Source organism: Psammomys obesus, unplaced genomic scaffold (genome assembly GCF_907164565.1).
Source record: "Psammomys obesus unplaced genomic scaffold, mPsaObe1.curated_primary_1811, whole genome shotgun sequence".
NCBI classification, from domain to species: domain Eukaryota; kingdom Metazoa; phylum Chordata; class Mammalia; order Rodentia; family Muridae; genus Psammomys; species Psammomys obesus.
The window spans coordinates 19677639-19685268 of record NW_026585894.1 but is presented as its reverse complement, the minus strand read 5'-3'; the positions used below and the strand labels follow the sequence as shown (position 1 = coordinate 19685268).

At 46.1% G+C, this 7630-nt stretch overlaps 1 pseudogene; it reads left to right on the top strand.

Annotated features, from left to right (window-relative positions):
- The first annotated feature begins 889 nt into the window (after window positions 1-889).
- LOC129670953 (10 kDa heat shock protein, mitochondrial-like) lies at window positions 890-1250 on the top strand (annotated as a pseudogene).
- Window positions 1251-7630: the final 6380 nt, after the last annotated feature.

The following is a 7630-nucleotide window of genomic DNA, read 5'->3' as shown; positions in this document are numbered from 1 at the left end:
CCAGTGCCTGGGAGCTGTCACTGGGGCAGCCAACATGGTCACTTCCCTCAAGTGTATGGAACCCTCAGCACCTGAACAGAGAGAGTCAAGGGCTTGGTGGGCTTCTCTGCCTCTCACATCTCCCAGGCCTTTCTCCCTCCATGATGCCTCACTTTCCAGCACAGTAGCAAGATCTCTTTATACGACAGCTGGCTGCCAAGGGAACAAGAAACCTTAGCTGCCAGGTCCCCATGGCCGAGGCCTGGACTTGGCATGGGGGGTCACATCCATCACTTTGGGTCCAAATTCAAGGGCGTGGGAAAGAAATCTGTATGTAATCTTAGATAACAAGGCTGGGGAGTCTTTTTAGGAGATGCCAATTAGCACAGAGACCCACAATCGGTGCCCTTTCCCTTAAGACTCAGAGTCATGGAGGGACTGTGAGAGCCAGATGTAGTGGGCGGCTTCAAGAAAACAGTGCTTTGTTTTGTTTCGTTGTTGTCATGAACTTGCAGCGATTGCAGCAGTATGCCATAACCATGGCAACTCTTATAAGGAAACATTTCATTGGGGCTGGCTTATAGTTCAGAGGTTTGATCCATGATCATCATGATGGGAAGCATGATGGCATGCAGGCAGACATTTTTGTGGAGGTAGCTGAGAGTTCTATATCTGGATCAGCAGGCAGCAGGAAAAGAGATACTCCAATATGGCCACACCTCTTAATAGTTCCACTTCCTACGAGCCTATGGGGTCATTTTCATTCAGACCACCACAGCATGCATGATCCCTTGCTTGCTTTCTTGTGCTTAACTCAGTTTCTTCATTCTTAAACAGTTCAAAATCCCTTGCCTAGGGAATTGTGCCACTCATAGTGGGCTGTGTCCTCCCACATCAGTTAATTAAGACAATGCCAAGGACTCTCCTTGCAGTGGCCGGAGTGCAGGGTCCAGAGCTGTGGCAGCAAGTCATAGCCAAACAAGCTTTTGGAAAGTTTCTTCTGCTCGTTGACAGTGTATTGCTTGAAAGGAGTGCCGCTGAAACTGTAATCAAAGTGACATTATGCTTTCAGAAAAGTATTGCCAGCAACTTTGCCAGTAGTGGCTGTAAGATCAGGCATAAAAGGAAAGGGTGGAGATATTCAACTAGCCAATGTGAAATTTGGAGACAAAGCTCTTCTTTCAGAATGTGGAAGAACCAAAGTAGTTCTAGACAACAAAAAATATTTATTATTTAAGGATGGCGACATTCCTGGAAAGTATGTGGACTGAAATCACTGTTGAAATGGTGTCACATGAAGTTTCCCAATCTGCCAATGTTCTGAATTCTTTCATCATGTAAATAATTTCATTGCCTCTCTTTTATCATGAACTAGGACACAGGGAATAGTCTCAATGGGGAAATTATCTACATCAGTTTTTGTGCTGTGAAGCTTGTTAAAATAATATAGTAGAGTCTCAATTATTTGTATGATATCCAGGTTAAGAGAAAACTGAGAAATAAGCACAGTTTTTTTTAAAGGCAGCTTATTTATTTAACACACACACACACACACACACACACACACACACACACACACATATATATATATATACACACACACCCGAGTGGTCTATCTGCATGTACACCTATACACCAGAAGAGGGCATCAGATCTCAGTAAAGATGGTTGTGAGCCACCATGTGGTTGCTGGGAATTGATCTCAGGATCTCTGGAAGAACAGACAGTGCTCTTAACCTCTGAGCCATTTCTCCAGCTCCCACAAACAGTTTTTTAAAAATAACCATAACATTTTGGTGCCCCACCTTGGGCATCAGCCCTATTCTCTTTCCTGCTCAGTGATTGGCTGTAAGCTTCCTTATTGGCATACCAGGGGTCAGTTGGGGAGCAGTATTTACACAACATTGAGATAGGAGGTTATCAGAACAAGGAGTACAACCAGATCTGGGGGGGGGGGGGAGGTACAGAAGTCAGCATTTAAATTACACAATAACCTAATTCCTGTATCCAGCTTCTTATCCAGCTGCTAAGAAATTTCTGAATATTGGATGAGGTGTACATCTACATTTATTACTAAAGCGTAGGTAATTCAGTTTCCATTTACCAGGACCTCCCTTAATCTGAATCAAAGGTCAGCAACCTTGGGCAAGGGCATCTAGTTCCTGGCCAGCCCTCACAGCCTGCATCATCTCAAAGACCCCACCCTAATTTGCTTGCTTTTCAATCTTCTTTTCTCTTCTTTCTGCCTCCTCCCTCCAGCTTTGGTAGTGTGAGTCCCTAATAAACCTTTCTTTCTACCAACGGAGCAGTCTAGTTCAGTGGTGTCACTGCGCCCTCACTTACAGCAGCTTTATCTGGGGCAAGTGTGGGGGACCCACAAAAGCAGCCTGCTTTCCAAGCCAGCTTTCCTGCCTCCGTTTGCTATAGTGGGCTGTTAGGAAACCCAAATCTAGGGCCCAAATGAAAAGCAGCTGCTTGTAGGGCAGGCTTTCTAAGGTCCCCTTGGCTTTAGGCTAGACCTCAGAGATGCAACTTTAAGGTAGGACGAAGGTTTCCATGGAGCAAAAGTGGGACAAACATTGGACAATGCAGGGTCCCTGTAGTTCCATTTGTCCATGGATTTATAAGGAAAGCAGCCTGCCTCAGAGTCGTCGGTGGGCCCTGTGTAAGATTTTCTTTCATAGGGAAGTCACCCTCTCCCGGGACACAAGAAAGCCTTATCCAAAAAGGGATAAGGACCTTCTCAGGCCACAAGGTCTGAGGGATGTCCTGGCTCACAGGCAAACAGAAGCCAGCCTTCCTTCTTGGGCAGCCGGTGGCCTGTGTGGCATCCAAAGCGGAGGTGATCACTCTATTGCTGCCATTCTTGGCTAATCTGATGAATCAGCGTATTCCCAGCCTCTCCCTCACTCAGGGAGGTGATTGATTGTGTGTTCTGCAGGCCTGCCAAGGGTGACTTATGGAGAATCGGGACCCATCCTCTGTGTCTCCGTGTGCGCACGCTTTCCACCTCTCACACACATCACCCGACAGAAACATTTGTAAACCTTTCTCAGGCACTTCGCTTGCCAGCAGTTTTGATCAGAGACATTCTCTTTGCAGTCAGAAGCATTCAACTTTTGGGGATCCCTCTAATATTTATTTTTATTTTTATTTTTATTTTTATTTTTTTCAGATGAGAGGTGGAAAGGGAAGATGAGAAGGGAGGGAGTATAGGGTTTAGTTCATCCAACTGCTTTGAGGTGAGAGCCTCCAGGGAAACAAATGAAGGCAGAGCTTGCTTGGAGCAGGCCAGGGACTGGAGCCTCTGAGAGCTCAGGGAGCAGACCTCATCTTGAGGCAGCAGCTGCAGGTGGGAGGGACGGAACGTGGGGATGCTTTTGAGAAGGGGGTGAGATGAGCCTCTGCTTCCAAATCCAAGGGTTGTTTTTTATTTTTTCTTCCTCCCCCTTCTCTTCCCTTCCCCTCTTCTTCTCTTTTGAGCCATGGTCTTACTGTACAGTCAGGCTTGGCCCCTTGAGTGCTTAATCACAGGTGTGCACCACTACGCTCGGCTGAAATCACACAATACGGCAACTGTGTATCAGGCAAGGGCTTTCTTGTTTTCTTGCCCATGTGGGCCTCATGCTTGCTAAGGCAAATGCTGAACCACAGAGCTGTGTCCCCAGGTCAGGCATTTCTTATGGATGTTTTGATGGACAGAGTTACAAAATCATTCCAGGGTACAACTCTGTCACATCCTGAAATCTGGGTGTGTTTCGCATCTACTGGTGAGGATGATAAAGGAAGCTGTTTTGTGGTCTTAGAGGCAAGAAAGTCCCAATCCAACCCTACGGAAAGAGTCTGTTCTAGTTTGCTTTCTGTGATTAAATACCATGACCAGAAGCAACTTGGGAAGGAAAGGGTTCTTTTGCTTATAGGTTAGGGTCTACTGTTTAGGGAAGCCAAGGTAGGGACTCATGGGAGAGAACCAGGACACAGAGCCGAAGCAAAGGGCACGGAGGGAGTGCTGCTCACTGGCTTTCTTTCCATGCCTTGCTCAGGCTGCTCTCTTAAACAACCCAGGACCACCTGCCTGGGGGATGGTACTGCTTATGGCAGGCTGGGCCTGTCCACATCAATCATTAATCAAGAAATTGCCCCCATGGACTTGGGTACAGGGCCAATCTGATAGAGCCATTTTCTCAGCTGAGGTACCCTCTTCGGCTTGCTTCCTCCTACTACCTAGAACTTCGTGAACAAGGGTGGTACCACCCACAGGAGGATGGGACCGGCCCTATATCACTCATTAGTCAAGAAAACTCCCCACAGACTTCCCCACAGGCTTATCTGACCGATGCAACGCCTCATTTGAGATTTTGTCTCCCCAAGTCATGCTAGCTTCTGTCGAGTTGACAAAAACTAACCAGCACAGAGTCAAACATGGACTGTGGTGGCTTCTTGGACACTGGGAGCAATGGCTACTCCTTCCGTCTGTATTTTCCAAGTGATTGTTTCTATAAAGCAAGCTGGCCTCGAACTCACAGAGATCCAATCATCTCTGCCTCCCAAGTTTCGGCATAAAGGCATGTCTCCCACTCCCCAGCAATAGTCTCAGCTCTAACAGAGTCCTGATATTAATCGTGGCAAAGGTAACCATTTCAAGCCTTTTCCAAGTAGCCCCTTGGAAGTGTGAGTGTCCTTCACTGACGTCATTTACCATCTTTATCAATGTCACTGTCAGCACTAGCAGGATCACCTCCCTGCACCATCACACACACCCTGTTTATTAAGTACTGTGGTGGTTAATCTTCATTAGCAATTTGACTGGATTTGGAATCACCATAGCAACACATCTATTGGTGTGTCTGCCAGGGTGTCTTCAAAAAGACTTAACTGAGGCCAGCCAACCCTGAATGTAGGTGGCACCATCCCAGGGGCTGGGGTTCCTGATCTGAATAAAAGGGAAAAACAAGCTCTAAGGACCAGCATGAAGCTCTCTGCTTTCTGCCTGTGTATACACTACAACCAGGCACCTCGTGTTCCCGTTGTCACGTCTTTCTACCATGAGAGACCATAATCCTCTCAAACTTCGAGACAAACCCTTTCTCCCTTAAAGTGCTTGTCATGTAGTGAGAAAAGTAACTTCCTAGTGTGGTTTATGTTACTGTGGTAACCACCACGACCAAAACCACTTGGGGAAGAAAGGGTTTATTTTGGCTTACAGGTTACAGTCCATTATTGAGGAGAGCCAAGACAGGGACCCAAGGCTTGAAGCAGAAGCTAACAGAGTGGCACTGCTTACTACTTTGATTCCAGGCTCATATTCAACTACCTTTCTTTTTTTTAATATAATTTTTTATTTATTACAATTTATTCACTTTGTATCCCAGCTGTAGCCCCACCTTCATTCCCTCCCAATCCCGCCCTCCCTCTCCCCCTCATCTCCTCCCAGGCCCCTTCCCCAGTCCACTGATAGTGGAGGACCTCCTCCCTTTCCATCTAACCCTAGCCTATCAGGTCTCATCAGGACTGTTTTTCATAGTCTTCCTCTGTGGCCTGGTCAAGCTGCTCCCCCCTCAGGGGGAGGTGATCAAAGAGCCAGCCGCTGAGTTCATGTCAGAGACAGCCCCTGCTCCCTTTATTAGGGAGCTCATTTGGAGACTGAAATTTGCAGGCAAATGGTGAGAACTAAAAAAGATCATCCTGAGTGAGGTATCCCAGAAGCAGAAAGACACACATGGCATATACTCACTTATAAGTGGATACTAGACACAATATAGGATAATCAACTACCTTTCTTAAACAACCTGGACCACCCACTTAGGGATAACATCACTTATCTGTGCTTCTATCAATTAGCAAGCAAGAAAATGCCCCCACAGACATCCCACAGACCAATTTAATGGAAGCAATTCCTCAATTGAGGTCCCCCCTTCCCAGGTGTGTCCTAGTTAGGGTTACTATTGCTGTGATGACACTCCATGACCAAATGCAAACTGGGGAGGAAAGGGTTTCCTTGGCACACACATCCACGTTAGCCCGTCATTGAAGGAAGTCAGGACAGGAACTCAAAAAACCAAGCACGAACCTGGAGACAGGAGCTGAGACAGAGGCACTGGAGTAGCACTGCTTACTGGCTTGCTCCCCATGGCTTGCTCAGCCTGCTTTCTTAGAGAACCCAAGACCACTGGCCCAGGCATGGACCCACCCACAGCGGGTTGGCCCCACCGAGATCAATCACTAATTAAGAATCTGCCCTACAGGTCTGCCCACAGTTTGAGCTTACACAAGCATTTTCTCAGTTGAGGCTCCCTCCACTCTGATCACTCTAGCTTTATCAAGCTGATATAAAACTCCCCGGCACAACCAGGCTTAGCCATCAAGGAAAACCGGAACTTAGAGGGTAGGGCCGCTGCTGTCAGAAATCAGACTGTGTACTTTATAGGCGTTTTGTAAGCGGTTTATGGGAGGAACGTGGAACGGTGGGACTAAGAAGTCCCAGAATGTTGTACAAAAAGCTTAGCATGCCATTCTGATGGGAATTTTGAATACTAGAATGTAAGGACAAATGTGGGCAGTGAAGCCTAGCTTGTGAGGACTGGGGCTGGGGCATGGACACTATCAAGGACTAGCAAAGATTCTGGCTGTGTTCTGTCCATGAGAACTTGAATGAGGCTTGTTATAGTACAAGAATAGCCACCCCAAACCGCTCAGACTCTGGTCTCAGATATGGATGGTTTATTGGAAGCCTTTTCCAAACTGATTGCAATCAGGGACACACGGGGACTCAGAAGCCTAACTATGACAGCAACCCATTTTCTAAAGGCAAAAACCATAATTAGCTCATACGCTGGGGCGGGGGCGCAGATGGTGGTACAGGGTGGTCAGTTCTGACTCAGCTTATTTTTATTTATTTATTTATTTATTTATTTATTTATTTATTTATTTATTTATTTATTTTGCTAACTAGACGAGCAGTTCTAGCTGACCTTTAATCTGATTGGTCCCAAGTAAAGTTTATGGTTAGGGCCAGCTGCACTTATGGTTGGGATATTTCTAGGGACAGGAAGGCCTCAGAGTATGCCGAACATATGCATAGTTTTCGGTCAACTCGACCCTGTACAGATACTCTTTTACGTCAAAAAAAAGTTGAGATGATGTCTCTGATGGGCCTGAAACAAAAGTGGCTACATTTATGCCAAGATGACAAGGCCTCAACAGGCTAAATTACAAAATGATGGATTAATGTCTTTTTCAGAAGAGATTTTGAGACCTTATAACATTCATACTATGGCTTCGTTACTGCTCACTGCTGTTACTCAAGCCTGCAATGAGAGTGAGAAGAAAAATATGAAATGTGTAGTAGAACTGAGAGGTGTGATAGAATTATAATCTTCAGACAAGGAAGGTATTCGCAAAGTGGCTGTACTTGTTAAATAGATACTAGCACCATTAAATAGAAACCTTTTCTTCTGCTGGGTGTGATGGCACAAGCCTGTATTCCCAGAATTCTGTTACCCAAGAGGCAGAGGCAAGCAGATCTCAGTGAATTTGAGGATAGCCTGTTTTACATTGTTCCAGGCTAGCTGGGGCTACATAGTGAAACAAAGAAGAAAAGGAAGGAAGGAAGGAAGGAAGGAAGGAAGGAAGGAAGGAAGGAAGGAAGGAA